This window comes from Pelodiscus sinensis, chromosome 22 (assembly GCF_049634645.1).
Source record: "Pelodiscus sinensis isolate JC-2024 chromosome 22, ASM4963464v1, whole genome shotgun sequence".
In the NCBI taxonomy this organism is placed as follows: domain Eukaryota; kingdom Metazoa; phylum Chordata; order Testudines; family Trionychidae; genus Pelodiscus; species Pelodiscus sinensis.
The window spans coordinates 24,237,964-24,262,981 of NC_134732.1; the positions used below are offsets into that span (position 1 = coordinate 24,237,964).

Here is a 25,018-nt window from a genome sequence, read left to right on the forward strand (position 1 = left end):
CCGCTGTGTGTTTAATAATGCCTTCAACATAGGAATGTTAGTGTGTCAGTAAAACACTTTCAGATCCTTCAGTGCTTAGTATTGTACGTACAGAGGTTTACTGTTGTTTATTAAGGTAGATCCCTTGAGGGATAACCCAAGAAGCTCATTGAATGTCCTGACTTGAACCAAGCAAGATATCTGACAGGCACCCGGACTGAAGCCGCAGCCACGGGGGGGGTCCCGCGCCTCTGAGGCTTTGCCAGAGCAAAGCCTCAGAGGCGCGGCACCCCGCTGCCGCTGCGGCTCTGCTTCCCGTGTCCCTGGTCTGCTGGGGGGAGGGGGGGGCGCAGCTAGTGTGCTTCTCCCCCCCCCCCCCCCCCCCAGCAGACCAGGCTTTTGTTTTGGACTCTGGGGCAGAGCAGCTGGGGCGCTGCCGATTGGTCCTGCAGCGCCGCTCTGGGCACTACTGGACCAACCCGGCAGCACCCCAGCTGCTCTGCCCCAGGTCCTGATTCAGCCGCTGCTGGTCAGTTTCAGCAGCGGCTGAATCAGGACGCCTGGGGCAGAGCAGATGGGGTGCTGCTGGGTTGGTCCAGTAGCACCGAGGTGCGGCGCTACTGGAGCAACCCAGCAGCACCCCAGCTGCTCTGCCCCAGGCGTCCCCAAGTCAGCTTCTGCTGAAACTGACCAGCGCTGACTACAGGAAGCCCCAGGCAGAGTTGCTCTGCCCCGGGCTTCCTGGAATCAGCTGCTGATCAGTTTCAGCAGCAGCTGACTTGGGGACGCTTGGGGTTCTTAAGTTGATTCTGTATGTAAGTCAGAACTGGCGGTCAGTTTCAGCAGTGTCTGAATCTGGACGCCAGTTCCGACTTACATACAGATTCAACTTAAGAACAAACCTACAGTCCCTATCTTGTACGTAACCCGGGGACTGCCTGTACTCACAAAAAAAAGCAGTGACCGCCATATTGCAAATGAAGCACGGGATATTTAAATCCCGGCTTCATTTGCACTTTCAATACCTCTAATTTATATCCCTCTGCCGACAGAGAGGTGTAGTTTAGACGTAGCCTCAGCTAGCAGGTGAGAAGATGGCTCAGTTTCTGATATTGTCATAGAGGTGATTTCTGTAAAGAAGGGCTGAAAATGGGTCAGTTTGCTGTTGTAAGACTTGAAAGAAGGGACAGATGGCAGTGGGAATGTAGAGCTATTATCCTGGTGAGCAAAACCTCATTTTTCTGGCGCTTTAAAAGAATAAATATGTACCCTGTGCTACATGAAGTAGCAGTGATCTGAGATCAGTGCTGTGCTAGACACAAAAGTCTTGGCAGTCAAAAGAGTTTGGGAAGGAAATGCAGGGGGTAGACAAGATAGTCAAATCTTTTTGTTTGCCAAAAAAAAAAGCTTAAGGGCATTACTGACTGATTCCACTGATACTATTTAGCCGTACTGAGAACATTTGTTTTAGAATAATACAAAATTGTTGCATGTAGGGAAGAACATAAAACAATATGTTGTTTGTCTGTTATGTATGCACATTTATTTATAATTTTCTTAAAAGGCTGATTTTCAGTTCCTTTGCTGAACGTTATGTGCAAGCTTTTTTGTAGAAAAGTTGGACTTGATTACAAAAAGACAGTCTTGTGAATCCTGAAGGAATTTGGGCATTTAGCCCAGGAGAGGGGAAGAGTCCCTTTCTCTGGGAGAACTTAAAGATCACCCTCTTCATCAGCTGAAGTAATAAAAGCTGTAGTGCAGACTGTAAGATTCACCTTATAGTCTTACTCTAAAATGAATCAGTGTGTGACCCTTATTCTGGGAGAATAAGTTGTCCATATGGGGCAAGGAATTGCATTTATTTTAAAGCAACCTATTGTTCAAAGTGAAACACAACTGTCAGTATCAAGTTAGCAAGAACAGCAAGTAAAAACTGGTGCTGTTAGTTCCAAGTGTGATGGCATACTTTTGCAGAATATATAAGAACATTGATTAGTAGTGATTTTACTCAGGAGATGGAACACATTTATAAATTAGTATATTCTTACTGACAAATATTCTCAGGAAAAACATCTCTAACCTACATGTTTTGTTAGTCTGTGAAGTGCTACCAGACCATTTGTTGTATTTTAAGTTTATCTCTAATTTAGTTATTGTTTAAGGAGAAAAAAAGTTTAATCTTTTTACACTGGCAAAAGTGTCTGCTTCCGTTTGGTTGCTAGTTGTATGATCCAGATGCTGCAAAAGCTTTTCTTGCAACGTTCTCATCTGGCTGCTTTGCAAGGTTTGCATACACTTTTATGAGGTGATTTTGAAGTTGCCTTTGGATTTTGAATCACATGATTCTTTAGACTGTCTGACTTGCATAATTCTCAGCATCATTTCCTCTTACTTTTGTTTACGAGAAATGTAAATTCTTCAAGCTGTTCTGGCTTATTTGAAGTTAAGTGCACGTATGTTTTCTATTCCTGCCCTTAGCCTTTGGCAGATTCCCTCTGCAGCAGGACAGGTATACAGTACTGGCTCCTTATCCCTTATAATATTCATATTATGGGGCCACAAATTGAGTTCATGACCATGTTGAACTAATCTTAGTCAGCACTTCTGTCTGCTCATCTGTGACGTTGACTTGGTGCTTGTGCTCTGGTATCTCTTAGAAATCTGAGAAATGACAGCAGTACTTCAGAGGTGTGCTGTAAGGATTGCTTACTGTTTGCAAAGCGCTTGGCAATGATTCAGTTAAACAGGGCTACATCTATGTAAAAGGGTAGTGTTTATTATCACTAGATTTTTTTTTTAGGAAGGCGCCTTAAGGTTTAGTATTAGTACTGTTGTATTTATTTAGCGTTTATTGAGATCAGCTGAGATATTTCAGTTCAACAGTTCCTAGATGAAAGATTTGGGAGAGCAGTGAGTAGCAATTGATGGAAGGTCCTGTACGTCAGAGTTTCTAAACTATGTTCCACGCAACACTGGTGTTCTGTGAACATCTTGCAGGTATGCTGCGACCTCGTCTTTGTTTTTGTTGCTTCTTTGTTTTTGTCTTTTTTTGTCTGAAAATTTTTTTTGAAGAAAATGTTCATAGGTGTTCTGCATAAAAAATATTATTGGTTGGTGTTCCATGGTCTCAAAAAGTTTACAAAACGCTGCTGTATGCTAGATCTGAGTTCTCTTGTGATTCTCCAGAGTCGACTATATTTGACCTAGGACCCCTGTGTAAAGCCCATGTGTTGGCTGAGGTTTTACTTGAAAGAACGGGGGGTATTTGGTTTGTAGAAGTGGGCAAATGATTAGGCATCTTAGTTTTGCTCTTTATGATGGTAAACTGTAATTCTGGGGATTGGTTTAGATACTGCAGCTTTCATGGCGCGATGTAGCCGATACTGATTTTAATATTCTTGTAATGATGTTTCTAGCAGCCTATACAATATGGTCATACAAAGGTACTGATTCAAAGGTAGCTGCGTGGAGGGCAGACGGCTCTGCTGGAGCCGGTACGCGTGGAGAGACAGCTTTAAAGCCAGCTTCCTGCATGCTCCCTCCTGCCCCCCTCCACGCACTGCTTCCTCTTTGGGAGGCAGCAGAGGGGGAGAAGGCAGATGCCACCTCTCCCCTCCCATTGCCTCTGATAGAGGCATCAGGGCGGGGGTGCGTGTAACCATGTAGATTGATTGATGAGCGCAGGTGTATCAGCTAACCGTGTACATGAGTGCATGTCAGCATCCCTTACATACATTTATATTTTAGAGAGTTTGTGCTTCTGTCTGAGTCCATTTTTTCTTCCCTAAATGGTAAGAGCTAGGGCCTCCAAATTTGGCATGCAGCTTCCTCTTATCCTAACAAAGTAAGGTCAGGGTTTGGTTATCCCAGGAAAATGGGATGTGCATGGGGGGCTGAGAGCAGGGACAGCTGTGCTCCGCAATGACCACTGGGGGCAGTGAACACAGGGGACAGTTATAATGCAGCATGACCAAAGGGGGATTGCCATCTGGGGCCAGAGCTTTCCATGTTGCCGGCCATGGGTCCACAGGGTAAGTTGTGCCTTTGCCCTCAAACTCCTCTCCCCTCACCCTCGGTCCTAGTGCCGGACAGAGTGTCTTACTGCTGTGGTCCTCTCCAGGAGCATCTCCAGGGCTAACCAGTGCAGCCCCAGCCCCTCCACTTCCTGAACGCCTGCCAGGGCTGGGACGTGCATCCCTGTTTCCACTCCAGGAGCTGGCATCTAGGGCTGAGCACTGTAGCCCCATCTTCCCAGAGAAGCTGGGTGGCGGGCAGCATCTGAAGTGCTATCCTCTCTGTTGTGTGCAGCCCAGGTCAGCCCTACCAGACCTCCTACCCCCCTGCCCTGCATCCACACTCCTCCTGCCCTCTGCCCCCCAACATCTTGCAGCCCCCTGTCCTGAGCACACCCCCACTCCCATCCCACTTCCCAGACTCCTGCTCTCCCCCCCCCCCCCCACCAACAGCCCCCTGTCCTGAAGGGCCTAAGCAATGTTGGGTACGTCTTCTAGTACTATATAAATATACAACTTCTATTTAATTTTTCTGTTCAGAAATGCACAAATTATGAGAGTGGTAGCGGAAATGTGCTTATATAACTTGGCTTCAGGCTTGAAAGCTATATTCCATTATAAATTAAAAGGTAAGCATGTTATTGCATGCTTGGTAACCAAAACAGTAAAATTCCAGATAGTTTTAATATGGGTGTATATTAGTTACAGTCAGTGCTTTTTTTTTTGTTAAAAAAAAAAAAACAAAAAAAACCAACAAAGGGTGCCGATACTCCAGGGGAAAAGTTGTTGAGGGGGGGGGGGAAAAAAAAGCTGGGGTGGGGCCAGCATTGCCCTTTTAAGAGACGTGTCTCTTTTAAGATATGCAGCCCAGCTGATGGTTGGAAATTTGCATTCAGAGGTGCCGGTACTCTCTGTTCTTTCCAGGTAAGCTCTGACTGGAGATGCCGGTACTACATACCAGGCAGTACCGTCACAAAAAAAGCACTGGTTACAGTAGTAGCATGGGCAGTCTGCTACTGCTGTATCAAAGAATGGGAACTTTTGTATAGTGGATGTCTACCTGGAGTTCAGGATTGCACAGAAAAGCACTTAAGTCCATACTGTCTTAACTCATCTGTACCAAATAGGTCCTTTAATTAAATAAAGAAAAGAAAGCAGAGCAAGTTGTTTTGTAAAGATGTCTGTGGATAATGTGTTATGTTTATGGTATTAAACCTCTTTCAGAAGAACTGATGTCATTTTAAATGCACTTGATGCCTACCCATGCTCACTGAATTTTACTAGGGATGTTAAGCTCTAGTCAACTAGTCGCTTCTCCCGGCACCTCCTCCCCCCCCCCCCCCCCCCGCTGCTTCTATCAGAGGCAGCAAGGCCGGGGGGAGAAAAGGGGGTACTTCAAAGTGGCAGTGCTGCAAGCTTTGAATGTCACGGGGAGCCTGGCGTCAGACTCCTCGTGGTATTTCAAAGTGGAAGCGCTGCTGGGAGCCTGGGATCAGCTGGGGACTCCTCAGCTAAGCCTGGGCTCTGTGCAGCACTGCCTCTTTGAAACGCTGCTGCGGCATTTCAAAGGGGCAGCGCTGCCCTATCGACAAATAGAATTGTCGATGCAAAAATGCATCGACTATTCGATTAGTCAGTTACACGGTACTTAACATCCTTAAATTTTACATGTGCATATGTATGTGTATCTACATGTCTTAAATATATATGGACCCAGTTTTGTGTGTGTGTATCTGTGAACAGATGTAAGAGGTAAGAATAGCATAGTTAGCCTAACGTGAAGCCATATTTATCTCGTCACGTTGATTATAAATCACCAAGTCGTCTTGGCACTAGGATTGCTTAATGAGAGCCATGTGAAACAATCTTGTCATGAATGGTATGAGCTACATTTCAAACTATATTCAAGAGTCTCTCTTAAAAACAATTATATCTTATTTCAATTTGGCCCAAGTTCTAAGGAGCTCATTTTGCAAGATCAGGGTTTTTTTAAAGAAAAGCATAAACACTTCCAAATTAAAACTTTCTCCCAAATCCATATTGCAAAAGGCAATGGAATAGGTGACCTATAAGAAAATGGTGTTTTATAAGTTTATTTATAGGGGAAAATAAGTGGAGCTAAAGGAGATTGGTAGACGATAAAATACAGACCATTCTCTGCCTGAAGAATAGCCTAAATTAGCTTGTTAAACCTTTCCACAGATGGTGAAGGATAAGAAGAGTGTGAGAGTGAGAGGAAAATAATGACTTTAAAAATATCAGGGAGATACTTTATTAGTCGAAACAATAGCCTGATTAATAAACAGAATTCATACAGACCATAATATGGCAGTGAATACTTTTTGTTTTCTTTTTGTGAAAAGAAGTTAGAGCAGTTTAGATGCCACTCCCATGGAACTCCATAACGGTCTATGCTAGTGCTTGTTTGTGGCTTCAGTTTTAGTTTGCTCAGCCCTCCTTCCTCTCCCCCCCCAAAAAAAACCTTAAGTAATTTACAGCATAATTTACAGTGAGTGAATACTGTAGATGGAAAGTGTGGATATGTACAAATTAGTTGGTCTGGATGACATGCATTTTAAGGGAATTAGCCCACTACTGGCAATGCTTCAAAAGTCATAGTAGTTTGGTTTGGTTCTGGGAGAGTGTAGAAAAATAAATGTATGACCAGTCTTCAAAAGAGAAATGAGCTATGGCCAAAGCAGTTGTAAGAAAAGGGTGATGATAAAGATCTGTGTATCAGATAGTAAGGAAAGGTATTGGAAGAATCCCTTTAACAAATACAAGCTGTTAAAGTAATCTGTAACTTAAGAGGTGTCCACACTTTTGCACTTGTTTGACAAAACTTGTTGTTCATGGTTTACTCTGATTCCTGTGGCAGCGGGAGCCATGGGAATCGGAGTGACCCAGCAGTCTGCTCTGATCTGCTGCCCTCTTTCAGCCAGGTTGCTCCGCTTCTCTGCAGCCGTGGGAAGAGGAGTGGCCTGGTCCCAGCCTGCTCTGCTGCCCCAAGTCTAAGCTGCGATGATGCAGTGGAGCAGCCCGGCTAGGAAAGGGCAGAGCGGAGAAGGCTGCTGGGTTGCTCTGCTTCTTGCAGCTCTCACTGCTGCAATGAGTGCTGAGGTCCTGATCCCTGCTGCTGATATGCGCCATGCCCCCCAGGCAATCCCCCAGGCCTCCCTAGGGCTGGCAGATAAGCAATATGGGGGACCATCCTGTCCATAGGATAGTTGGGGCAGCCACCGCAGGCACGGGGCCTGGGGCAGTAGCCCCAAACCATCCTATGGATGGCATGGCTCTGCCCATGAATAGCAAAGATTTGCCATGGCAAGTGCACGTGTGAACGATGCTTTGTCAACAGGAGCGCTCTCCTCCTGACAAAGCAGAACCTGCTTGATGTTGGAAGTGTTTGCCGGCACACACCGTTCACACATGCTGACTTTTAGCAACAGGCTGTGCTGACACAGTCCTGTTGCTAAAAGCTTCATAATGTAGACATACCCAGAGATGGAAGGAAAAACCTCCCTGCAAAAAAGTGATAATGAACTGTGAAATAGACCTGAGCCAGTAATGTGATAGGAGAGTGTCAAAGCCGGGTTGGGTTGCATATTCCAAAGTTTTGTGCTACCTTGTGAGGGTGAGTGGCAATAGCGCCTTCCTTTCTGGCTTGAGTATGACTGCATCTAAAACGTGTACATGCTTGTGGACATCTCATTATCAAAAGATACTGAAGAGTCAAAGATAAGCAACAGAAAATAAGGGGGCTTAAGAAACTGACTTATTTCTGATGCCTAGCGAGTGGCCTTTACATTGTCCCTGGATGCTCATACAACACTTAAATAGATAATGAGACTTTATTGACCAGTGTTAATGAATATTAAAATACTATCACCCAATAAAATAAATAAAGGAAAAGCAATCTCAAAATCACTCCCTCAGAGGGATGGCTCAGAGAATTGATGGACCATGAACTGGACAGCAGGGTCTTGAGCGCTGTTGGGCCAGGAAGAGGAAAAACATTCCTGAGCTGGGGTCCGTTTTGGCTCCAGGCCCCACGTGTAGGGACTTTCAGTAAATGTTTCCAAGCTGACTCATTCTGCGGTGGCAGCATGTATTGTAAGGAATGAGATGGCCTCTGTGGTAGGAAAGATTAAAATGTACGAAGCATTAGGAAAAGTAAATATACCCGGCTTGATGGACACAAGTTTACAAATATTTTAACAATGTAATGGGGATGCTAGCCTTTAATTATATCATTTTCTTAATTACTAAAATGAATGGTAGTAATGTAACTACACTGGCAAGTCGTGAGGACTGGCAACTTAATTTGTAAAATGTTTTGGCTATAAAGTACTTTTATTATTATTACTTTTAAAACCTTCTATTTTATGGAATTTCCATAGTTCAGATAGGTTGGTTAATAATGGTGAAAACTATTACACACCAGACTTTTTCAGAAACAAGTTGGATGTCATGGGGAGTTGTTCTGGCTATTACAATGTAAGATGTTTGGTAGTATTTCTGTCAAAAGATTAATCTCACTGACTAATAAACACCGTGAGTAGGGGTGAAGAAGGATTTGAAACAAAGTAGGAATTTAAATATTGGCAAGTAGCATTAGTTCTATTGACATCTGTAGAGTGACTCTGAATAGCTGAATGTCATTTTGCTGCTAAGAATGGAACAGTGTATTACAGTGGCTGTCGTCATTTGCTTAATGAATGTCAGTTGTTGACATAACAATATAAAAAAATGCTGTAGGGCAGGGGTCAGTAACCTATGGCTCTTGAGCCAGATATGACTCAGTATGGAATTAAATATGGCTCTTATGTTGTTCCCAAAATACATGCAACTTTTTAAATTAAAATGAAAAATGCCAACTCCGACACATAGTGGGGCTGTGTGGTGGCTGCATTGCTGCTCCCATCATGGCAGTACTCCAAAGCAAGCTACCCTCCCCCACCAGCTGCTCCTGCGGTGGGTGGACTTGAGCCCACAATCCCAGGCTCCAGAGGGTGAGGTCTTATTCATTAGGCCACTGGGGGGGACCCGCTTCACTTGCTCTACCTCCAGCTGCTCTCTTATCCTCCCTACCTTCACTCCCCACTCCCCCCCAGCCCTGTGCTCTTAGTCCATCATACACTTGCACCCCCTACCCTGAGTCCCTCATATACCCCTGCCCATGGCTGGCCTTGCCATGAGGCGAACTGAGGTGGCCTCCTCAGGTGCCAGACTGGAGGGGGGGTGGTCACTAGGACCCAGAGAATTGAGACTTCAAAGTTTTGGCCCAAGTGAGGGGACATGGGGGTGTCATTTGAGCACCTCGCCTCAGGTGCCAAAATGTTGTGGGCTGGCTCTGCCCAGAGTACCTCGCCCCCACATCTCCAGCTCCTTGCAATAACACACCTGCACCCCCCCACTCCAACACTGTGCCGAGCCCCTCAGACACGTCAGTCCAGACTCCTGCACCCCCACATCCCCAGCCCCCTGCCATAAGATTGACAGAAGCCTGAATGCCCGCATGAAGTTGGATTTGACTAGTTATGATGTAAACTTCAAAGAAATGTGCAAAAAGATGCAGCAGCAGAAGTCCCATTAAATAAAGTCTGTGAATCTAATGTTTCATTTCTACTATTTCATGTCAATTATCAATAATATTAAGTTATATATTTTCATTCATGCAAATGGGCATTCTTATACCACTCTTTGTTGGCCGCTTGTTCTGAATTTTGTTGTAGTTTGGCTCTTTAGTTTGAAAAGATTGCCAACCCCTGCTCCGGGGTTTTCAGTTCTTTTACTAAAGAGTTTTCAGTTAATACATTTTGGTATCTTCAAGAAGACCGTTCTTAGCACTGTAGCTATTGCAATAGTAAAGACTGCACAAAGTATTAACACAGCCCCATCTGCACCTGCTTTCAGGATAAATTATTCTAACACTTATAAAATAGAATGGGTGTGACAAAAATACTAAAAAGACTTCAGTTCTTTGCTTCCAGTTAAGGGTCTGCCAAGCTTTTCCCTTATAAATGTTCTCCTTTTCTTTTTTGGAGGTTTATAACTTGCACACAGAAATTTTACTGAGGGATAAGAAAAATAAAGAGTTACTTCTTTTCATTTCAATATTATTTCTTGTGATGTACATATATAACACTCATTAGAGGTGGTTACCCATTTAGGCGAGCCTACGCTTCGAACAGTAAAGACTTTAATAGTCTTGACTAAGACTGCACATGTATACATCTAAAGATAGACTGAATTAAAAAGTTGTAGATTAATTGACTTTAATATGGTCAGGACATTTTGAAAAGAAGCTTTAGCTTTCAGTCAGGAACTATTTCATAAGTCATTTTACTACCAAACAATTATGTGTTTTAAAGACTGAATGAATGCCTGGTTACTCTGGAGTATTGGTTCTCAAGCAAGGGTCCGGGGCCCACTGGGAGCCGCAAGTCGGTTTCAGGGGATCTGCCAAGCAGAGCCAGTATTAGACTTGCAAGGGCTGAGGGCAGAAAGCTGATGCCCTACTGCATGAGACTGTAGCCCAGAGCCCCAAGTCCTACCACCCGGAGCTGAAGTCCAAGCAACTTAACTTCCCAGACCTCCTGTGGCATGGGGCCCCAGGCAGTTGCCCTGCTTGCAGCCCTGTAACATTGCTCCTGGCTTTTATATGCAGGAAAACAGATATTGTGGCACAAGGGAGCCATGGAATTTTTATAGGCTCTTGGGGGGCCTCAGAAAGATAAAAGGTTGAGGACCCCTGCTTGGGAGCCATTATGATCTATTGGGTGAGTTCCTCTGCCATTCAGCCTTGAAACTGTATATACTTATGTTGACTGTAATGACTGGTGCCTTTTTTGGTTACTATTGGATCCAGAATTCTCACTTTAAAAACTTCTTCAGCTTGAGAGACTGAGGCAGTTGAATTTTGCCGTTCTAGATTTCCAGAGCTTGTGCCTTTTAGGGAACAGTAAAACTAAATAAGACAATATTATTAGCTGTAAATTTTAGTAACCGTATCAATTTTAGTAACCGAATTAAGATGACCATGACATAAGACTAACTGGTGTATATTGTAGGGAGACCTCAATAGCCTTACTGTCTTCATACTGGTTAATAATATATCTCCTTGGGTTTTTCAGGTTGGAGAATACTATACAGCTTCTTCTGACATTGTTTTAAGTTGGGTATTGCTATGCCAGCAAAGCCTTTTAGTATAAATGCAGCCTACACTAATAGAAGGGGTTTCTCTTTTGGTGTAGGAACACCACTTGCCTGAACAATATTAGCTAAGTCAGTGTTTCCCAATTTTATTTGGCCACGGAACCCTTTTAAACTCGAAAGAATTTTGCGGAACCCCTCATAACAGTCTTACATATGGCGCTGAAAAAGTAGACCACAAATTAGTATTATTGTTCTGTATTGTAGATGAATCTATTATAGTCAGTTTATATTTGTCATGGTTACATTTTTAAATACAAAACATCGTGTGACTGTACTGGAGTAAAGTATTCGCGAGAGCACTCCCTACGCACTCCTGTACAAGCAACTGGTTTGACAGCGGAAGCTTCAACTTTGTCCAGCGTGGCACTAGTATATTCGTATTCGGTCACCCGCATGATCCACGCTTCCTGAGAACATGTATGGGGATTTACAGTGGTATTATAATAGGTGATCGCACTGCTGACTGATTGCGTGCTCAGTTTTGTGTAGTGACATCATTGTCCCCACTCTCTGGCTAAGCTGGCATTACACAGGGACACTTACTGTGGCAAACACAAATTAAAATTGTTTTCAATAAAATTCATAAATGTTTAAATATTAATTTTTATTTTTTTAATCATAAAATGCTATTGTAATGGAATTTTCTCACAGAACCCTTATTTTCACTTCACGGAACCCCGGGGTTCCACGGAACACCATTTGGGAAACACTGAGCTAAGTTAATTGAACCACTCTTCTGTTAACATAGAACACTAGAACTGGAAGGGACCTTGAGAGGTCATCGAGTCCAGGTAGAACATAGCTGGGTCTACACTGGGAGTGACCTCAGCATATCTCTGTCCCAGGTGTCATATTTTTTCACAGTCTGACAAAGATTGAGCTTCGCTAACATAACTTTCAAGTACAGACCAAGCCCTAGATTTTGAGACTCTAAATTGATATGTAAGAGCTTCACTTTTGACAGTTTTCCCCCTTAAATTCAGGTGTCACTTTTTCTAGCTGTTAGTAAGAAAGAATATAGTCCCTGCTCTGAAGTGCTTATATTCTTTCTAATCAATTTCTCATCAGTGTAGCATAAAAGCCACCTTTACCTATATGGCCCGATCTTAGTCTCTTTAAGCAAAATGGTTGCCAGTTTTCTCTCTTTATTTATAAAAAAGTTTTTCCTGCTGGATGACAGAATAACATCAACTGGCACTCTCGGCAATGTGAAGGTGGCCAGAGAGGGGGTGTAGGCGAGTGTAGCGAGCAGAGGGTGCAGCCCTGTAGTATTGTTTTAATCATTTCTTGTAAACGTCTCTCCTGTCTAGTGCATTTTAGTGGCATGCCTTAGGTTTTCTCCTTCAACATCCCTATTAATAGTTCTTTAGTTTTGGCAGGTGTGTGTTAAATGTTAACACCTTTTTTTTTTTTTGGATGTTAAACTGCTATTTACTTATGGTAATTTCTAGTCATTTTTAGGCGACTGTCAAGAGCGAGACCGACTAAGGAGCAAAATTTGTCAGGGATTTACAGTAAATACTCTGCTTTTGGAAATGCTGTCAGAAGTTTGTTAGGTTCAAATGAGTTTGTCATGTGCCAGACAGAATCAGTCTGTTATAATGAACTGGTCATGTACTTCCACCAACAAAAAGGGAGGGTGAGAAACCAAAGACTGCTCAGGATTTCCTATCCCCTTGTAATACAGAGTGGGGAGGAGGGGGTGTGCTGCTTAACCTAGCCTGTAATTAGGTTCTACATGGGAAGCATATATTACTGTGCTTGCGTTGCCAAAGCTCTTCAGTATGATAGATGAGATTTAAAGGTTGATCTGACTAAATTGCAATGAGAATACTAACGACAAAGATATTTCTGTTGTGAAATATTCCTACCAGGCATCATGGCTGTGGCATAAATGCTGTAAGATAATGGATAATAAAAGTCACTCGAAAATAATACTCTCCTAGGACTGGACTGCCTTCTACACCACACGTACTCTGAACCAGGGAGATAATGTAATCATAAGCCTAGATCATCATTTTAAAATATAGATAATCTCATATAGCATCTTGACAGATTTATTTTATGAGCAAGCCAGAGAGAGAACATTATGGGCAGCAGAGAGGAAGAAAGTATTATTGTATTAGTGGTTACTTTGTGTAATAGTTTGCATAACTTCACTCTTTCAGGGAACCTACCTTAATTGACATACCACTCACTAGACATTGGGGAAGTTTGTTTCTGTGTGTAAGATGTTTGATTTCTATGTCAGTCATTGATTGAAGAGCCTGCTCATCAGATAACAATATTAGAGCTTTTATGCACAGTTATGTGTTGGATCCCTCTGTATGTGCCACAGTGTGACTGGCAGGAGTTTAATAGGGCACTCACTTGAATGGGGCCAAATCATGCACCGATCTGGGAAGGTGTGAATTTTGATTGCTTACTTTGTTGCATTAGCTATTTTCATCTAATCCAAACGTAGACTTTCCCCCATTCATGGTCCCCAGGGTTTGAGAGTGGGGAATAGACATAGATAGTAATTGGAGGAAAAAAGTATGTATGTGGGTGTGTAGTCTATATCAGTGTTTCTCAACCAGTGGTAGGGGTACTTGAGAGAAGTCTGGGGGGTATGCCAACACAACTGAAATTTGGAGAAAACTGAATTTTTGTTTTAAGTTTTACAGCACTTCGTTATTTTTGTACTTTTTACACCCAAAAATTTCATTACATGCCCAACTACGATTAAGTTGTTTAAACAAATGTGTTGCAATGGTAGAAAAATTTTTTGGATGTCTTAAAACTGTAGATACTGGGGGTACTTATAATTTTTTTGTTAAAAAGGGGTACGTTATAAAAAAAAGGTTGAGAAACACTGGTCTATATACCATATTAATAATGTTTTACATTGCTGTATCACTTTGTATTTGATGACCTTAAAGCACATGTCAGATGTAAAAGGCCATTTGGCTAGGTACTACTCCCCTCATTTTACAGGTGGGAATACTGAAACTCATGATAGCCTTGTGGAAATCACTTAGCTTCGGGTTTCTCTTTTCTTATCACCTCCAAGAAAGGATTTTCAGAGTGCAAAGCCTTACTGTTTCTGGCATTGTTAAGGAGAGCAGTAATCTGTGTGGCTCATTTTGTGCTCATGGGAACATCCATCTCAACAGGCCCTAACGCAGTATGAAAAGATTTGTTATGCAGGTCCGATGAGGACAGTCCTTTCTGTGGAGGAAGTGGGCACTTGTTCTCTCTGTAGTACAGTTCTTTCTTTTGTCAATTACCTATTAGGCTAGCTAACAGTGGCTCATCTGTGGACACTTAGGTTCGCTGACAGTAGCATTGCAGACAGCAAAAGGGACCAAACATCAACCATATGGAAAGCTGCTGGGTATGCCTGCCCAGGTAATAAGATGGAGGGGTGCTGGCACGGGACACAGACGTGTGTGGGTGCAACTACTGCTGCTTCACTAGCTACTTGGGAGGCTTTTTGCTCTAGTCATACTGATTGTTCATCTGGGAGAGAATAATTTGGCCTCTAGTTGAGTTTTAGGCATCCAGAGGCACATGCTAATACCCGATTAAGTCACAGCCACAGCTGTTGCCAAGGCTGGTTTGGAGAGGAGCTGCACCTTGGGCATTAGGTGCATAAGAATGTGAACGCTGATGAGGTTCTGTTCCTTAATGTACATCTTGTAACTAATGATCTGGAGCTCCAATATCTAACAAGTGCCCTGGGCTCTTCTGCTGTATGGAAGACACCTGTCAGATATCTGCAGGGGTTTGTGGAATTTTTTGTTTTGTTTTGTTTTTGGCTGAGTGGAATATTTGAATCAAAGAGTAAGAGCAAGAAGAGATCTGTGTGGTATTTAGGTCCTGTGATGGAGTTCCCAGGAGAATGTGCAATGTGGGACCCTTCAGGTTAGGGGGTTCATTTAACTTAAATGAGGAGAAGTGGTAAATTGGCACCTTGGTTGACAAGTTGCTGTGGCTTGGGCAGATGGAAGTGGAACTGACTGAAGACTAAGATTTAGGAATGGGATGCAAGTCAGGGCAGAATTTGGTTCTAGACCTCTGCATTTCTGGCTATAAAAAACGGTGGCTACAGTTCTTTGGGCTCTTACGCTGGTGATTTTTAATTATGTTGTAAAGACTTGACTTTGTTTATTTCACAAGTGTTAGTAACAATGCAGCTGAAGTAACAGATAATTCCATTTCCAATCTAAAAGCCTTTTTTGTTGGTACTTACGTATGTTGTCTCTGGCTTTGTAAAAATTCCATTTTGCTTGTGACTAGTACAGTCTTACATAAATGAATATACTGTAGTAGTAATAACTGTACTTCTGAATGATGATAGTGGAAGCTAGGATGTAATTTTCATAATTGCTTGATAGGGGAATTTCTTTTGCGGGTGAGTGTATTGGAGCGTGCCCTGGCATACACTTTCCTTTCATCTCATGCCACACCTTCAAATACAGGGGCAAACATTAGAAAAGCCTATTCTCTTAGTAGCTGAGAGAGAGTACAAGGTTCCGTGAGGTTTGCTTGGTTAGTCTTTCTTCTGCACTGTCAAAATCTTTATTCTTCTTTTCAGGTGGATAGCTGCATTTAGAATGGGGATGTAAAATCCCGTTGTTTAACCAGTTAACTGATTAAAGGCGGGGGGCAAGCCCCCACACTGGGCTGGAAACACCCCTCCCCCCACGCCGCATACAGGGGCTGTTGCAGCCTGGCCAGAGCAGCCTCCGCCTGCGGCTCCCCCACCGCATGCAGGGCTGCACCAGCTGGGACATCAAAGCAGTTGCTGCCTGCAGGACACCTGGCCCACCACAGGCAGAGGCTGTGCTGGAGCAGTCCCTCTCTGTGGTGGGGCTCAGCGGGGTTGGGTCAGCCCTCTGCCTGTGACCGGCAGGGAGCTGCTCCAGCCCCATAGATTAATCTTAACTGGTAAACCTTCACATCCCTCATTTGGAATGTATCCCAAAGTATTGTTGATGTCTGTGCACATACACACATCAGAAGACAGTTAGTTGTAAGTTTGGTATGTCCTACGTGTTCAGAATGCTGTTTTCCTAGCTTTAAAGTTTGTAACTTCAGATCTGTTGCTGGAAGGAAAGCAGCATTATGCTGAGTTAATTGTTCTTTTCTGGAAATGTTTTAAAATTGGGTTCAACTCTAATTAATCATGTTTTATTTCCTTCCTTTGTTTCCAGTAAACTGTTTTCCCTACTGGTTTGGATACAGGCAGACAATCCTGCACCAGTAACTCCACTGCAAATATTTAGGTAAGCAGCATATTGAGTCACAATGGAACTGTCAGGTTTTGTGCAGTTGTATGCTTCCTGATGTGTCTTCTTTACAAAACTAAGTGCTTAACTGAGACAGTGTTGCTTAATTTACTTAGAATGTGTAGCTAAGTGTCAGCATTTTAATAATTGAAGTATGTCCCTGGCTTGTTTCTTCATATTAGGTCTCATCTTTGTTTTCTTGTGAGAGAAGTTTGTTTCTTGATTTTTGTAGATTTGGTGGGGATGCAGAGAGTGAGTCCCCCTTAGTAGCCCATGACCATTCTTGGAACACAGTACAGATTGCATATAAGCAGCATAGCCAGTTTTACTATTGTTGCATAATTGTAATTCGCAAGTTTTGTTCTTGTGCACAGAAGAGGCTGCGTTATGCTGCTTTCCTAAATGTAACATGCCATAAATCCTGTGGAACTTGCTGCTATCAGATATTGCTAAATCAAATGATTGTAACTTTCAAAAGTGATTGGACATTTATGCAAATTGTACTAGTATCTGCAGTTACACCAACGTGAGATAAAACTGGGCTGTCTGTTGTGCTTCAGGGCATATGGGACCAGTGGTCATGGTAAAAAAAAGAAACTTCCCTTCGTGTCATAGGATTATACAATTTGTTTAGCATAGGGTTATTTTTCTTCTTCTGAAATTTATTGCATGGGCCGCTGACTGAGGCATTAGCATGGATGGGTCATTTGGTTTGGTCTGGCATGGCAGGAGGAGGAGACCTGACTGAATTTGCTACTCATTCTTTTCCTATACGATAGTTCTTGTGTCCCTGAACACTTCAATAGAAGTATTTCTATCATTTTTCATTTATAGGTAAACGAGAAGATTTACCCACTGTTGCTCGGGTCCTCAGCTCAAATGTTTGTTTTTTGGAAAATAAAATGAAAATGTACATACTTCATTTAAATCCTTGCTCTGGGGTGGGGGCTGAAGCTAAGGGGTTTAGTATGCAGTCTGCCCAGGGAAGGAGTACATGCCCCCCACTTTCCTCTCTCTGGCAAAGGGGAACAGCCAGCAATATCCCTGTGCAAATCGGATGTGTGTGGGGGGGAGATGCTTCAGGCCCCCTTCCATCTCTCTGAAGCGTGTCTGGGGCGGGAGGCTCAGGGCTGGGAAAAACACCCCTAGGGCAGCCCCTTTCACCTGCCTGGTGATTCTCTCTGTCTTCAGTATGTTTTTCTGAGAAGCAATCCCATTCCAGGCACATCCCATTTTCCTGGCATAATCAAACCCTTACCTGCTTTAGGTTATAATAAGAGGAAGCTGTATACCAAATTTGGTAGTCCTAGCTCTTACCATTTAGGAGGAATTATTGAACAGACAGATATGCTCTCAAATATACCATAGAGTAAGAACACTAATTAATGACATCTTTATGCTTTATTGTTGTATGAAACTAACCAGATTGCCATGTGGTATTGGTAGGCTTATTAGATTGGTTGGCTATACACATCATTCAGAACTTATGTGGTCACTTAGAATTTATCCGAAATACTGCAAGAACCATAGCATGCCCTTAATAATTTTTAACCAGAATTCTTTTAAGTGCCATGCTTAAAAAAGCTATGAAAGCTTTCCTCTGTACTTCTTCTTTGAGCTGTGTCCCTGTGGGTGCTCCACTGTAGGTGTTCGATTGTCCTGGCACCACAGATTGCAGATTTTTCCAGCAGTAGTTGGCTAGACCACGCACATGCCATAGGTGTCTCATGGTGTTCACATCTTTACATATCACATGCATGAGTCAACCTTCCTTGGTTCCTTCTCTACCGTCCTTGGTTGCAGATGGAGTTTCAATGTTCTTTTCTTCACAGTTAGAAGACAAAAAAAAAAATTAGTTGATTTAAAATCTTATATTTATCATTATCTTCCCTCATTTAAATGGGGGGGGGGGGGGAATTATTTCCCAATATATCTACTGTGAAGGATGCTAGCTATATACTTTCTGCATTGTGGGAAGAGCATCCGAGTATGTCTATGTTGCAGTTGAAGGTGTGATTTGCAGGAGGGTAGTCACACTTGCACTAGTTTTAATCGGGCTAGCGTGCTAAAAATAGCAATGAAGATGTCAGGACTGTTTCCCACTCTGGCACGTTGACTGTTTCCCACTCTGGCACTCTGAGTGCAGAAGATAGGGGCCTGCAAGAGACCTTAAATATCTTGTCTCTATAGGCTCTGCTTACAAAAACTCCCCAGTGTCACAGATTCACTAACTTTGGGAGGTAGCTGCCACCATCAAGTGATTTAAACCCTGAAAAACAGGAAGAAACACTTGAATTCCTTCCCCAAGGTTATCTCAAGCTCTTTTGCCATAAGAGAGCTTGAAAAAAGGAACAAAAAACGCACAGAAAACAAACTGTTTCTCTGATAGCTGACCATTCAGGCTAGCAGGCATACACACACAGACCTCCTGTTATCTTCCAGGACACAGGGATCAAAACATCACCTTAAAAAGGGTGATTTTATTAACAAAACAAAAAGATATCCTAATAAAACATACATAGTTGCTAGGTGTTATGGAACAACTGAGGAAAAACAAATTAAAAACACAGAGTACATAGTCTTTCTAGGTACAGCTTAGATAGTGAATAGTGAGGCTCTCACGTGGAGGAAGAGAGCACGTGGATTTTGCACAGCGAAGCTTAACCAAACAACCAAAACAAAGAATACCCTGATCGCGACTAAATATACTTTTCCCCCTTATTTACTCATGGTCCCTTCATGGTCCATTTCCATGCCCAATATTCCTTGTAGGCATGGTAATTCTGACTACTACATGTTGCTCCCTCTAGCCCTTAACTTAGAAGTCCCACAAGGAAGAGCAGACCAGGTATCTATTCAGATTTCAGCACTGTATCTCATTGGTTCTTCTGGCCCCCTGCCAACACCCATGCTAGCTACCTGAGTTTAACCCTTTAGTCATCAAGTGCTGGCCAGCACTCCTCCTATCCATCACAGAAGGCGATGTGGCACCAGTTTGTGTGGGCTAGCAATGTGATTCTGAACTTGTAGGGGTAGGCTTGCATGTCTTTTACTGAAGCCCAATGCAACCATGTCTTCACTGTGATTTTTATTGTGCCAGCCAAACTGAAGCTAGTGGGTGTATATCTACCTAAGCTGAGATCTTTCAATGTCCGAGTAGATTTACCTTCTATTTGACAAGGGTTTCTTTCTGGTTAACAAACTTGGAAGTAATATTGGACCCAAGATCTGGCAGAATTCTATTGCTCAGTGAAGATCTTTGATTTCTTTTAACTTAATTACTTTTGACTAATTTCTTTGGGTACAGATGGTGCTAAAATCTCTTGATATATTTTTTTATTTATTTCCAACGTCAGTCACATTTTACCTTTTAAAACCCAACATCTTAAAAAGAGAAGAGCCACTGAAGTATTTCACTGTGTTGATTAGCAGCATTGTACTAACACCCTTCTGACCCAGGAGGTGTAAAATGGTTAAAATTGGCTGAAAGAGTATTAGATTTGATTTACACTAAACAGCTTTAAGTGACATGGCTGTGGCAACACAGCTGTGTGGCTAAAAGTCTGGCAGTTGGCACTTTTGTCAATAAAATCTTCTACCCCATAGGAGCGGGTTTCTACATTGTGGGCAGGAGAGCCATGCTGTCGCTTTGTGGCCAAACTTTTGTCAAGAGAGAGGGGGGAGGGCTTTTAAAAACACCCATGAACAATAAAAGTTTGAGGGGAGTGGCTGTGTTAGTCTGTAACTTTTAAAAACAATGAGCAGTCTTGTGACACCTTAGAGACTAACAATTACATCATGAGCTTTCATGGGTAAAACCCACTTAATCAGATGAGTTGGAATGGAAATGACAGAATCCAGAGGCAATTTCCCTCACCTTTGATATTCCTAGTTTCACATCAAAAGCTATGAATGGGACACATCCAGCCTGACTCAATTAGGGTCATTAACACGGTTCCTACAATTGAGAGGTAACTACTTCTGCTGTTATATACTCTGGTTTCTGTAATTTCCACTCCAACTCATCTGATAAAGTGGGTTTTACCTATGAAAGCTCATGATGTAATTGTTAGTCTCTAAGGTGCCACAGGAGTGCTGGTTGTTAATAAAGTTTAGTCATTGAAGTGGCAATGTAGACAAAGCCTTCGCGTGCTCTACAGTCTTCTCCTGTTGAGTATAGGAAGAGTTCTGCCTGCAGGCTCCAGAATGTCACACCCCCATCCTGATTTGTATAGCCAAAATATAAGGTGCAAGTCTGTATTGATTGATTGGACTCTAGTAATTCTAAAAAGAACAGTTAAGAGCGAGAGGCACAATTTTTAAGTGCTCCCTTTCATTCAGTCCTGGAAAATAGTTATCCTAGTGAGGTTTAAGGGTTTGTGGTAGTTATCTCTTGGGAATTGGTGGGTTAGTCTGCCCCATGTTGTGCAGGTTTAATTAACAATGTTTTTAAAATGTATTAATTCTGTAAACACAGAAGTGAGTGACTAAGGTATCAATTAGTAATTTGATCTTCAGTATAATCCTTAGGTACAAATTTGCCTTTGAACATGTTTAATCCATATATTTCATAAAGGCAGTAAAACTTCAGCCCACAGTGTGGGTGTTTCAAATAATCTTTTCTATTTGTTTGTTGGAAAAACTACAGGCATCTGAAAATGGGGTTTGGAAGATGGAAGGTTGTAAACATTTGTGTAGCTTTTAGCTATAGCAGGAATTCCCAGTGTTCTCTGCTACATTGTACAGGCAGTCCCCGGGTTACGTACAAGATAGGGACTGTAGGTTTGTTCTTAAGTTGAATTGGTATATAAGTCGGAACTAGCTTCCAGATTCAGCCGCTGCTGAAACTGACCAGCGGCTGACTACAGGAAGCCCGAGGCAGAGTTGCTCTGCCCTGGGCTGCCTGGAATCAGCCACTGATCAGTTGCAACAGCAGCTGAATCTGGACGCCTAGGACAGAGCAGCTGGGGCGCTGCCTGGTAGGTCCCCGCAGGGGCAGCGCTGCGGGGACCAACTGGGCAGCACCCCAGCTGCTGTACCCCAGGCGAGAAAAGCCTGGTCTGCTGGGGGGTGCACAGGGAAACCCGGACGGCGGGACTGCGGAGATGCGCCACGGTCCCGCCCGCATCCTCCCCAGCTTTGCTCCGTGTCTCCCTGGTCTGCTGGGGGGGTCTCCAGGAAGACGAGGAGCAAAGCTGCGGAGGGGCTCGGGCAGTGGGGCAGCCCAGGCGCTTCTGGGCTGTCCCGCTGCCGGCTTCCGCCGAGGCTTTGCAAAGCCGCAGAGGGACTCGGGGGCTTTGCAAAGCCTCGGGGGAAGCCGGCAGCAGGACAGCCCAGGCACGCCTGGGCTGCCCCGCTGCCTGAGCCCCTCCGCGGCTTTGCTCTGCGTCTTCCTGGTCTGCAGACCAGGGAGACGTGGAGCAGCTTTTCTCGCCCCGGAGTACACGGGCGGCGGGACCGCGAGGTCCCGCAGTCTGTGTCCTCCGGGGCGAGAAAAGCCCCGTTCGTAACTGCGGATCTGACATAAGTCGGATCTGCGTAAGTCGGGGACTGCCAGTATTCATGTTTAAAAGTGCAAGTGGCCTGCTGCCTTTAGTTACCTTTTTGCCTGTTTTTATTTAAAGTGTCATAAAACTTGAAAAGTATACAACCGTTTGGCAGAGTTATAATTCAGGAGCCTGTGCTGATGTTACAAAGTACTACTTCATTGTTAGCAGCAATCTGAAGACTATCTGTCCGACCTCTTGCCAGTCTACCTATAGACGGAGTGAATGCCAGTAAGAGCAGGGAATAGCAGAACTTCCAGTTTCAAGCAGGACACTCTGTCCCTTAGGTGTCAGCGGGGATCAGAGCTGGTGTTATGTGAGCTGAGCCATATCCCCTTTCAAAGCTGACTTGATTCTTACTCCTTTCTTTGCTTGCAGCCTAACCAAACACTGGCCAAACCCTCATGCTCTGCCTAATAAACTCTCTGCTTGCTTGTGGCAGCTGTGCTATTCTGAGCTGTTAATTACTTTCCCATGTCTAATGGCTCCTGGTCCCTGAACATACCTTGTGTATCCTGCCGCACCCAGCGAGCTATGATTCTCTTAAAACACCTGAGTTTCCTGTGATCTGCTGACTGGCTTGGCTTCTCAGATTCACAAGCAACTTGATTTCTTTTTGGGCTTTACTCCGTCCCTAAGGCAGGCTATGGTTGATGTGATGTAAGATCAATGCTAGGCTATGGATATGGATCAATGTTATAGTATGGCAACTGGGACGTGATATTTTAATGCATTCCAGTATCTCCAGTTTTTAAGTGTGACATTTAATTGTCTTGGGCGGTAAGAGGCAAAAAGGGAATCTGTCAGTAAACTGTAGATCATATCAGTATGTTCTCCATGCACGTAAGGTTTTTTTTATTATGTTTTCTTTTTAAATAAGAAACATGTATAAATCCTAGTTATAGTAGGTCACATTTTTAGAGAAATATAAATGTGATGGCTCTGACTGCAACATATAACATACAAATTGCTTGAAGGTGCATGTAAGAAATTCCACATGTCTAGTGGATAGAGCACTGGACCAGGATTCAGGAGATGAGGATTCTGTTCCCAGTTTGACCAGTGGTCCATTGGGTGACCTTGGGCAAGTCATCTTTGCCTCCTCTGTACCTTGATTTACCCGTCTTTAAAATGGGAATGACACTGACCTTTATAAAGGGCTATGAGATCCACTGATGAAAAGTGCTATATGAGAGAGAGAGATTATTATTAAAGGGAGTTAAAAAACAACAACAACTAATACATGTACAGATTATTAAAAATGCAAGACTGTTAACATCTAATGTTACTTTTTCTTACTCATGCTGATTCTTTGAACTCCTCTTCTCTTGGACAATGAAAACAAACTCAAATTCATATTGTAACTTTTTAAATGCCTATATTTAGACCAACCCAGCACTGTTCAGCACCCTGCTTTTGGCAGATACTGCGTTATAGGGCTCTTGCAGTTCTTTGGTAATGGGAATGCTTCTTTCATGATCTAGGAGCAGTTTGAACCAAAATGGTTGTCCAGGTGTGTGCCTGGATGAGTTGTTTTTACAACTTTCCTGATTGGTAGATCAATACCGCTGAAGCATCAATGTTTTCCTCATGGAAGCCCCAACCCCTTTTCATAATCTAAAGGCCAGCACTGAAAAATAGAGAGAATGCTATTAGGTCTAGAATGACTCTGCAGCTTGTCCTGCTGCAATATTGGGAACCCAGTTTGTTCATGTGTTTTGTATGGCTACTGAGTGGAAGTAGCATGATGTAATCTTTGAGAGATGAGACAATAACCTAAAACTTGGCAGTTCACATGATAAATGCAGTGCTAGCTCAGAGCATTGGAACTGGATGTTTTAATTTGTTTTAGGCAAAACTTAATTTTGTGTTTAATTCTAAATTTCCTGTCCCTAAAAAGATCGTGGATGTTTTTAAAATGTCAGTATTACATCCATGCATTATGGTAGATTGTGTTCTACACAACCAACACAATTCTGTCTGTTCTTAAGGCTCTTTGTTTTTTGTTCTACAAACATTTAATTAATCTCCAATGCAAAAATTCTTTTGATGACTTAAACTATAGATGGTTCTCCTCTTTTCCCAACTGTTGTAGTTTAAAGTAAAAGGAAGTCGGTGCCCTATTAATACATAGCAAAATTCCCTGTTGAGTTCAGTGTTTGCCAAGACTGTTGGAACCAAGATTTGCTTGTGACACTAAATCTTCTCTTGTCACAGTTGTACTCTTGGAATAGTTATCAGACCAGCAACAAAGAGGTGACCTAAAACTAGCGCATGGTATCTGAAACACAGATGGATAAATAACAAGGCATGTTATTTTGCTAGCCAAAAAAAGCTCTATTCAAAATCGTGTGTATCCTGAATCATTTAGCATTTAATGTGTACATTCTGAATACATAGTTTTGAAGAAAAACCTTGATTGGAGGACAAGAATCTGATACATCTACTCATATTGAGTAGTGCCTCAGTCCACATAAACTTTATGCATGGGACTTTTAAAATTTTTTGCATAAAACTGATCCATATTCATTCCTTGCCTCTAGTCATTTTAATTATCTTAACCCTCTAAATATGACTTATTGTAACAAAATACATGTCACTGCTCCTCTTAGGCTATGTTGTATACTCATTTTTGTGCATAAATGAATATAACCTGGATCAGATATTCCTTTGCTTAAAAACATTTAATTTCCCTCAGCCCTGATTTTATTTATTAAGGTGCTATGCAAGTTATGCATGTGACATTGTACGGAAATACCATACCATATCAAAAAGTCTCAGAGGGACCATCTGTAATTTTAAAAACAACAAGTAGTCCAGTGGCATCTTAGAAAGTGGGTTTTACACACGAAAGTGCATGATCCTGTATGATCATGCAGATGTTACCCAGATGGGAGGCGTTGTAAGTGCTTTGGAGGATCAGGTCATAATTCAAAATCACCTGGACAAATTGGAGAAACGGTCTGAGGTAAATAGGGTAAAGTTTAAT

At 42.8% G+C, this 25,018-nt stretch overlaps 1 protein-coding gene across 2 annotated transcripts in view; it reads left to right on the forward strand.

Annotated features, from left to right (window-relative positions):
- The window catches only part of NEK6 (NIMA related kinase 6), a 125,340-nt gene that overhangs the window by 22,055 nt on the left and 78,267 nt on the right, over positions 1 to 25,018 (forward strand). The window contains exon 2 of one of the 2 annotated variants that reach the window (XM_075905661.1): positions 16,409 to 16,480. The exons of the other annotated variant lie outside the window; for it this stretch is intronic. The gene's annotated coding sequence lies outside the window, so the exon portion shown is untranslated. The remainder of the gene's footprint in view (positions 1 to 16,408; positions 16,481 to 25,018) is intronic. 2 annotated transcript variants of the gene reach the window in all.